The following is a 9938-nucleotide window of genomic DNA, read 5'->3' as shown; positions in this document are numbered from 1 at the left end:
GGCCGTCAGCCTCAGCGCCACCGGCGCCCAGGTGGGGCCGCTGCGCCAGCCCGCGAAGCATTTTCAGGTAGGGCCGCGTCTCTGGCGACAGCTCCCACGCCCGAAGAGCCAGGAGGGAAAGCCGTGCCTCGTTGGAAAGCTCTTTGGCAGCCGCTCGCGTGGCCCCATAGCCCGTGGGGCTGCGGGCTTTGCGGCGGCCGTCAGCCTGGGCGACACCGGCGCCCAGGTGGGGCCGCCGCGCCAGCCTGCGAAGCATTTTCCGGTAGGGCCGCGGCTCTGGCGACAGCTCCCACGGCCGAAGAGCCAGGAGGGAAAGCCGTGCCTCATTGGAAAGCCCTTTGGCAGTCGCTCGTGTGGCCCCACAGCCCGTGGGGCTGCGGGCTTTGCGGCGGCCGTCAGCCTGGGCGCCACCGGGGCCCACGTCGTGCCGCCGCGCCAGCCTGCAAAGCATTTTCCGGTAGGGCCGCGTCTCTGGCGAAAGCTCCCACGCCCGAAGAGCCAGGAGGGAAAGCCGTGCCTCGTTGGAAAGCTCTTTGGCAGCCACTCGCATGGCCCTAAAGCCCGTGGGGCTGCGGGCTTTGCGGGGCCGTCAGCCTGGGCGCCACCGGCGCCCACGTGGCGCCGCCGCGCCAGCCTGCGAAGCATTTTCCGGTAGGGCCGCGTCTCTGGCGAAAGCTCCCACGCCCGAAGAGCCAGGAGGGAAAGCCGTGCCTCGTTGGAAAGCTCTTTGGCAGCCGCTCGCGTGGCCCCACAGCCCGTGGGGCTGCGGGCTTTGCGGCGGCAGTCAGCCTGGGTGACACCGGCGCCCACGTGGCACCGCCGCGCCAGCCTGTGAAGCATTTTCCGGTAGGGCCGCGGCTCTGGGCACAGCTCCCACGCCCAAAGAGCCAGGAGGGAAAGCCGTGCCTCATTGGAAAGCTCTTTGGCCGCCGCTCGCGTGGCCCCACAGCCCGTGGGGCTGCGGGCTTTCCGGCGGCCGTCAGCCTCGGCGCCACCGGCGCCCACGTTGCGCCGCCGCGCCAGCCTGCGAAGCATTTGCCGGTAGGGCCGCGGCTCTGGCGACAGCTCCCACGCCCGAAGAGCCAGGAGGGAAAGCCGTGCCTCGTTGGAAAGCTCTTTGGCAGCCGCTCGCGTGGCCCCACAGCCCATGGGGCTGCGGGCTTTGCGGCGGCCGTCAGCCTCGGCGCCACCGGCGCCCACATTACGCCGCTGCGCCAGCCTGAGAAGCATTTTCCGGTAGGGCCGCGTCTCTGGCGAAAGCTCCCACGCCCGAAGAGCCAGGAGGGAAAGCCGTGCCTCGTTGGAAAGCTCTTTGGCAGCCACTCGCATGGCCCTAAAGCCTGTGGGGCTGCGGGCTTTGCGGCGGCCGTCAGCCTGGGCGCCACCGGCGCCCACGTGGCGCCGCCGCGCCAGCCTGCGAAGCATTTTCCGGTAGGGCCGCGGCTCTGGCGACAGCTCCCACGCCCGAAGAGCCAGGAGGGAAAGCCGTGCCTCGTTGGAAAGCTCTTTGGCAGCCGCTCGCGTGGCCCCACAGCCCATGGGGCTGCGGGCTTTCCGGCGGCTGTCAGCCTTGGCGCCACCGGCGCCCACGTTGCGCCGCCGCGCCAGCCTGCGAAGCATTTTCCGGTAGGGCCGCGGCTCTGGCGACAGCTCCCACGCCCGAAGAGCCAGGAGGCAAAGCCGTGCCTCGTTGGAAAGCTCTTTGGCAGCCACTCACGTGGGCCCACAGCCCATGGGGCTGCGGGCTTTCCGTCAGCCGTCAGCCTCGGCGCCACCGGCGCCTACCTGGCACCGCTGCACCAGCCTGCGGAGCATTTTCCAGTAGGGCCGCGGCTCTGGCGACAGCTCCCACGCCCGAAGAGCCAGGAGGGAAAGCCGTGCCTCGTTGGAAAGATCTTTGGCAGCCGCTCACGTGGCCCCACACCCCATGGGGCTGCGGGCTTTGCGGCGGCTGTCAGACTCGGCGCCACCGGCGCCCACATGGCACGACCGCGCCAGCCTGCGAAGCATTTTCCGGTAGGGCCGCGGCTCTGGCGACAGCTCCCATGCCCGAAGAGCCAGGAGGGAAAGCCGTGCCTCGTTGGAAAGATCTTTGGCCGCCGCGCGCGTGGCCCCACAGCCCGTGCGGCTGCGGGCTTTGCGGCGGCTGTCAGCCTCAGCGCCACCGGCGCACACGTGGGGCCGCTGCGCCAGCCAGAGAAGCATTTTCCGGTAGGGCCACGGCTCTGGCGACAGCTCCCACGCCCGAAGAGCCAGGAGGGAAAGCCGTGCCTCATTGGAAAGCTCTTTGGCAGCCGCTCGCGTGGCCCCACAGCCCGTGGGGCTGCGGGCTTTGCGGCGGCCGTCAGCCTGGGCGACACCGGCGCCCACGTTGGGCCGCCGCGCCAGCCTGCGAAGCATTTTCCGGTAGGGCCACGGCTCTGCTGACAGCTCCCACGCCCGAAGAGCCAGGAGGGAAAGCCGTGCCTCGTTGGAAAGCTCTTTGGCAGCCGCTCGCGTGGCCCCATAGCCCATGGGGCTGCGGGCTTTGCGGCGGCCGTCAGCCTGGGCACCACCGACGCCCACGTCGGGCCGCCGCGCTAGCCTACAAAGCATTTTCCGGTAGGGCCGCGGCTCTGGCGACAGCTCCCACGCCCGAAGAGCCAGGAGGGAAAGCCGTGCCTCGTTGGAAAGCTCTTTGGCAGCCACTCGCATGGCCCTAAATCTTGTGGGGCTGCGGGCTTTGCGGCGGCCGTCAGCCTGGGTGCCAGCGGCGCCCACGTTGCGCCGCCGCGCCAGCCTGCGAAGCATTTTCCGGTAGGGCCGCGTCTCTGGCGACAGCTCCCACGGCCGAAGAGCCAGGAGGGAAAGCCGTGCCTCGTTGGAAAGATCTTTGGCCGCCGCGCGCGTGGCCCCACAGCCCGTGGGGCTGCGGGCTTTGCGGCGGCCGTCAGCCTCAGCGCCACCGGCGCCCAGGTGGGGCCGCTGCGCCAGCCCGCGAAGCATTTTCCGGTAGGGCCGCGGCTCTGGCGACAGCTCCCACGCCCGAAGAGCCAGGAGGGAAAGCCGTGCCTCGTTGGAAAGCTCTTTGGCAGCCGCTCGCGTGGCCCCATAGCCCGTGGGGCTGCGGGCTTTGCGGCGGCCGTCATCCTGGGCGACACCGGCGCCCAGGTGGGGCCGCCGCGCCAGCCTGCGAAGCATTTTCCGGTAGGGCCGCGGCTCTGGCGACAGCTCCCACGCCCGAAGAGCCAGGAGGGAAAGCCGTGCCTCATTGGAAAGCCCTTTGGCAGTCGCTCGTGTGGCCCCACAGCCCGTGGGCCTGCGGGCTTTGCGGCGGCCGTCAGCCTGGGCGCCACCGGGGCCCACGTCGTGCCGCCGCGCCAGCCTGCAAAGCATTTTCCGGTAGGGCCGCGTCTCTGGCGAAAGCTCCCACGCCCGAAGAGCCAGGAGGGAAAGCCGTGCCTCGTTGGAAAGCTCTTTGGCAGCCACTCGCATGGCTCTAAAGCCCGTGGGGCTGCGGGCTTTGCGGGGCCGTCAGCCTGGGCGCCACCGGCGCCCACGTGGCGCCGCCGCGCCAGCCTGCGAAGCATTTTGCGGTAGGGCCGCGTCTCTGGGCACAGCTCCCACGCCCAAAGAGCCAGGAGGGAAAGCCGTGCCTCGTTGGAAAGCTCTTTGGCCGCCGCTCGCGTGGCCCCACAGCCCGTGGGGCTGCGGGCTTTCCGGCGGCCGTCAGCCTCGGTGCCACCGGCGCCCACGTTGCGCCGCCGCGCCAGCCTGCGAAGCATTTGCCGGTAGGGCCGCGTCTCTGGCCACAGCTCCCACGGCCGAAGAGCCAGGAGGGAAAGCCGTGCCTCGTTGGAAAGATCTTTGGCAGCCGCTCGCGTGGCCCCACAGCCCGTGGGGCTGCGGGCTTTGCGGCGGCCGTCAGCCTGGGCGCCACCGGCGCCCACATTACGCCGCTGCGCCAGCCTGCAAAGCATTTTCCGGTAGGGCCGCGGCTCTGGCGACAGCTCCCACGCCCGAAGAGCCAGGAGGGAAAGCCGTGCCTCGTTGGAAAGCTCTTTGGCAGCCACTCGCATGGCCCTAAAGCCTGTGGGGCTGCAGGCTTTGCGGCGGCCGTCAGCCTCGGCGCCACCGGCGCCCACGTTGCGCCGCCGCGCCAGCCTGTGAAGCATTTTCCGGTAGGGCCGCGGCTCTGGCGACAGCTCCCACGCCCGAAGAGCCAGGAGGGAAAGCCGTGCCTCATTGGAAAGCTCTTTGGCAGTCGCTCGCGTGGCCCCACAGCCCTTGGGGCTGCGGGCTTTGCGGCGGCTGTCAGCCTCAGCGCCACCGGCGCCCACGTGGTGCGACCGCGCCAGCCTGTGAAGCATTTTCTGGTAGGGCCGTGGCTCTGGCGACAGCTCCCACGCCCGAAGAGCCAGGAGGGAAAGCCGTGCCTCGTTGGAAAGCTCTTTGGCAGCCGCTCGCGTGGCCCCACAGCCCGTGGGGCTGCGGGCTTTGCGGCGGCCGTCAGCCTGGGTGCCAGCGGCGCCCACGTTGCGCCGCCGCGCCAGCCTGCGAAGCATTTTCCGGTAGGGCCGCGTCTCTGGCGACAGCTCCCACGCCCGAAGAGCCAGGAGGGAAAGCCGTGCCTCGTTGGAAAGCTCTTTGGCAGCCGCTCGCGTGGCCCCACAGCCCGTGGGGCTGCGGGCTTTGCGGCGGCCGTCAGCCTGGGCGACACCGGTGCCCACGTGGAGCCGCCACGCTAGCCTGCGAAGCATTTTCCGGTAGGGCCGCGTCTCTGGCCACAGCTCCCACGGCCGAAGAGCCAGGAGGGAAAGCCGTGCCTCGTTGGAAAGATCTTTGGCCGCCGCGCGCGTGGCCCCACAGCCCGTGGGGCTGCGGGCTTTGCGGCGGCCGTCAGCCTCAGCGCCACCGGCGCCCAGGTGGGGCCGCCGCGCCAGCCTGCGAAGCATTTTCCGGTAGGGCCGCGGCTCTGGCGACAGCTCCCACGCCCGAAGAGCCAGGAGGGAAAGCCGTGCCTCATTGGAAAGCCCTTTGGCAGCCGCTCGAGTGGCCCCACAGCCCGTGGGCCTCCGGGCTTTGCGGCGGCCGTCAGCCTGGGCGCCACCGGAGCCCACGTCGTGCCGCCGCGCCAGCCTGCAAAGCATTTTCCGGTAGGGCCGCGGCTCTGGCAAAAGCTCCCACGCCCGAAGAGCCAGGAGGGAAAGCCGTGCCTCGTTGGAAAGCTCTTTGGCAGCCACTCGCATGGCCCTAAAGCCCGTGGGGCTGCGGGCTTTGCGGGGCCGTCAGCCTGGGCGCCACCGGCGCCCACGTGGCGCCGCCGCGCCAGCCTACGAAGCATTTTCCGGTAGGGCCGCGTCTCTGGCGACAGCTCCCACGCCCGAAGAGCCAGGAGGGAAAGCCGTGCCTCGTTGGAAAGCTCTTTGGCCGCCGCTCGCGTTGCCCCATAGCCCGTGGGGCTGCGGGCTTTGCGGCGGCCGTCAGCCTGGGCGACACCGGCGCCCACATTACGCCGCTGCGCCAGCCTGCGAAGCATTTTCCGGTAGGGCCGCGGCTCTGGCGACAGCTCCCACGGCCGAAGAGCCAGGAGGGAAAGCCGTGCCTCATTGGAAAGCCCTTTGGCAGTCGCTCGTGTGGCCCCACAGCCCGTGGGGCTGCGGGCTTTGCGGCGGCCGTCAGCCTGGGCGCCACCGGGGCCCACGTCTTGCCGCCGCGCCAGCCTGCAAAGCATTTTCCGGTAGGGCCGCGTCTCTGGCGAAAGCTCCCACACCCGAAGAGCCAGGAGGGAAAGCCGTGCCTCGTTGGAAAGCTCTTTGGCAGCCGCTCGCGTGGCCCCACAGCCCGTGGGGCTGCGGGCTTTGCGGCGGCAGTCAGCCTGGGCGACACCGGCGCCCACGTGGCGCCGCCGCGCCAGCCTGTGAAGCATTTTCCGGTAGGGCCGCGGCTCTGGGCACAGCTCCCATGCCCAAAGAGCCAGGAGGGAAAGCCGTGCCTCATTGGAAAGCTCTTTGGCCGCCGCTCGCGTGGCCCCAGAGCCCGTGGGGCTGCGGGCTTTCCGGTGGCCGTCAGCCTCGGCGCCACCGGCGCCCACGTTGCGCCGCCGCGCCAGCCTGCGAAGCATTTGCTGGTAGGGCCACGGCTCTGGCGACAGCTCCCACGCCCGAAGAGCCAGGAGGGAAAGCCGTGCCTCGTTGGAAAGCTCTTTGGCAGCCGCTCGCGTGGCCCCACAGCCCATGGGGCTGCGGGCTTTGCGGCGGCCGTCAGCCTCGGCGCCACCGGCGCCCACATTACGCCGCTGTGCCAGCCTGCGAAGCATTTTCCGGTAGGGCCGCGGCTCTGGCGACAGCTCCCACGGCCGAAGAGCCAGGAGGGAAAGCCGTGCCTCGTTGGAAAGCTCTTTGGCAGCCACTCGCATGGCCCTAAAGCCTGTGGGGCTGCGGGCTTTGCAGCGGCCGTCAGCCTCGGCGCCACCGGCGCCCACGTGGCGCCGCTGCGCCAGCCTGCAAAGAATTTTCCGGTAGGGCCGCGGCTCTGGCGACAGCTCCCACTCCCGAAGAGCCAGGAGGGAAAGCCGTGCCTCGTTGGAAAGCTCTTTGGCAGTCGCTCGCGTGGCCCCAGAGCCCATGGGGCTGCGGGCTTTCCGGCGGCTGTCAGCCTTGGCGCCACCGGCGCCCACGTTGCGCCGCCGCGCCAGCCTGCGAAGCATTTTCCGGTAGGGCCGCGGCTCTGGCGACAGCTCCCACGCCCGAAGAGCCAGGAGGGAAAGCCGTGCCTCGTTGGAAAGCTCTTTGGCAGCCACTCACGTGGGCCCACACCCCATGGGGCTGCGGGCTTTCCGGCAGCCGTCAGCCTCGGCGCCACCGGCGCCTACCTGGCACCGCTGCACCAGCCTGCGGAGCATTTTCCAGTAGGGCCGCGGCTCTGGCGACAGCTCCCACGCCCGAAGAGCCAGGAGGGAAAGCCGTGCCTCGTTGGAAAGCTCTTTGGCAGCCGCTCACGTGGCCCCACACCCCATGGGGCTGCGGGCTTTGCGGCGGCTGTCAGACTCGGCGCCACCGGCGCCCACATGGCACGACCGCGCCAGCCTGCGAAGCATTTTCCGGTAGGGCCGCGGCTCTGGCGACAGCTCCCACGCCCGAAGAGCCAGGAGGGAAAGCCGTGCCTCATTGGAAAGCTCTTTGGCAGTCGCTCGCGTGGCCCCACAGCCCTTGGGGCTGCGGGCTTTGCGGCGGCTGTCAGCCTCAGCGCCACCGGCGCCCACGTGGTGCGACCGCGCCAGCCTGTGAAGCATTTTCTGGTAGGGCCGTGGCTCTGGCGACAGCTCCCACGCCCGAAGAGCCAGGAGGGAAAGCCGTGCCTCGTTGGAAAGCTCTTTGGCAGCCGCTCGCGTGGCCCCACAGCCCATGGGGCTGCGGGCTTTGCGGCGGCCGTCAGCCTGGGTGCCAGCGGCGCCCACGTTGCGCCGCCGCGCCAGCCTGCGAAGCATTTTCCGGTAGGGCCGCGTCTCTGGCGACAGCTCCCACGCCCGAAGAGCCAGGAGGGAAAGCCGTGCCTCGTTGGAAAGCTCTTTGGCAGCCGCTCGCGTGGCCCCACAGCCCGTGGGGCTGCGGGCTTTGCGGCGGCCGTCAGCCTGGGCGACACCGGTGCCCACGTGGAGCCGCCACGCTAGCCTGCGAAGCATTTTCCGGTAGGGCCGCGTCTCTGGCCACAGCTCCCACGCCCGAAGAGCCAGGAGGGAAAGCCGTGCCTCGTTGGAAAGCTCTTTGGCAGCCGCGCGCGTGGCCCCACAGCCCGTGGGGCTGCGGGCTTTGCGGCGGCCGTCAGCCTCAGCGCCACCGGCGCCCAGGTGGGGCCGCTGCGCCAGCCCGCGAAGCATTTTCCGGTAGGGCCGCGTCTCTGGCGACAGCTCCCACGCCCGAAGAGCCAGGAGGGAAAGCCGTGCCTCGTTGGAAAGCTCTTTGGCAGCCGCTCGCGTGGCCCCACAGCCCGTGGGGCTGCGGGCTTTGCGGCGGCCGTCAGCCTGGGCGACACCGGCGCCCACGTGGCGCCGCCGCGCCAGCCTGCGAAGCATTTTCCGGTAGGGCCGCGGCTCTGGCGACAGCTCCCACGGCCGAAGAGCCAGGAGGGAAAGCCGTGCCTCATTGGAAAGCCCTTTGGCAGTCGCTCGTGTGGCCCCACAGCCCGTGGGGCTGCGGGCTTTGCGGCGGCCGTCAGCCTGGGCGCCACCGGGGCCCACGTCGTGCCGCCGCGCCAGCCTGCAAAGCATTTTCCGGTAGGGCCGAGTCTCTGGCGAAAGCTCCCACGGCCGAAGAGCCAGGAGGGAAAGCCGTGCCTCGTTGGAAAGCTCTTTGGCAGCCGCTCGCGTGGCCCCACAGCCCGTGGGGCTGCGGGCTTTGCGGCGGCAGTCAGCCTGGGCGACACCGGCGCCCACGTGGCGCCGCCGCGCCAGCCTGTGAAGCATTTTCCGGTAGGGCCGCGGCTCTGGGCACAGCTCCCATGCCCAAAGAGCCAGGAGGGAAAGCCGTGCCTCATTGGAAAGCTCTTTGGCCGCCGCTCGCGTGGCCGCACAGCCCATGGGGCTGCGGGCTTTGCGGCGGCCGTCAGCCTCGGCGCCACCGGCGCCCACATTACGCCGCTGTGCCAGCCTGCGAAGCATTTTCCGGTAGGGCCGCGGCTCTGGCGACAGCTCCCACGCCCGAAGAGCCAGGAGGGAAAGCCGTGCCTCGTTGGAAAGCTCTTTGGCAGCCACTCGCATGGCCCTAAAGCCTGTGGGGCTGCGGGCTTTGCAGCGGCCGTCAGCCTCGGCGCCACCGGCGCCCACGTGGCGCCGCCGCGCCAGCCTGCAAAGAATTTTCCGGTAGGGCCGCGGCTCTGGCGACAGCTCCCACGCCCGAAGAGCCAGGAGGGAAAGCCGTGCCTCGTTGGAAAGCTCTTTGGCAGTCGCTCGCGTGGCCCCAGAGCCCATGGGGCTGCGGGCTTTCCGGCGGCTGTCAGCCTTGGCGCCACCGGCGCCCACGTTGCGCCGCCGCGCCAGCCTGCAAAGCATTTTCCGGTAGGGCCGCGGCTCTGGCGACAGCTCCCACGCCCGAAGAGCCAGGAGGGAAAGCCGTGCCTCATTGGAAAGCTCTTTGGCAGTCGCTCGCGTGGCCCCACAGCCCTTGGGGCTGCGGGCTTTGCGGCGGCTGTCAGCCTCAGCGCCACCGGCGCCCACGTGGTGCGACCGCGCCAGCCTGTGAAGCATTTTCTGGTAGGGCCGTGGCTCTGGCGACAGCTCCCACGCCCGAAGAGCCAGGAGGGAAAGCCGTGCCTCGTTGGAAAGCTCTTTGGCAGCCGCTCGCGTGGCCCCACAGCCCATGGGGCTGCGGGCTTTGCGGCGGCCGTCAGCCTGGGTGCCAGCGGCGCCCACGTTGCGCCGCCGCGCCAGCCTGTGAAGCATTTTCCGGTAGGGCCGCGTCTCTGGCGACAGCTCCCACGCCCGAAGAGCCAGGAGGGAAAGCCGTGCCTCGTTGGAAAGCTCTTTGGCAGCCGCTCGCGTGGCCCCACAGCCCGTGGGGCTGCGGGCTTTGCGGCGGCAGTCAGCCTGGGCGACACCGGCGCCCACGTGGCGCCGCCGCGCCAGCCTGTGAAGCATTTTCCGGTAGGGCCGCGGCTCTGGGCACAGCTCCCATGCCCAAAGAGCCAGGAGGGAAAGCCGTGCCTCATTGGAAAGCTCTTTGGCCGCCGCTCGCGTGGCCCCAGAGCCCGTGGTGCTGCGGGCTTTCCGGCGGCCGTCAGCCTCGGCGCCACCGGCGCCCACGTTGCGCCGCCGCGCCAGCCTGCGAAGCATTTGCCGGTAGGGCCGCGGCTCTGGCGACAGCTCCCACACCCGAAGAGCCAGGAGGGAAAGCCGTGCCTCGTTGGAAAGCTCTTTGGCAGCCGCTCGCGTGGCCCCACAGCCCATGGGGCTGCGGGCTTTG

Source organism: Larus michahellis, unplaced genomic scaffold, assembly GCF_964199755.1.
Source record: "Larus michahellis unplaced genomic scaffold, bLarMic1.1 SCAFFOLD_49, whole genome shotgun sequence".
NCBI lineage: Eukaryota > Metazoa > Chordata > Aves > Charadriiformes > Laridae > Larus > Larus michahellis.
This window is presented reverse-complemented; position numbering follows the sequence as displayed.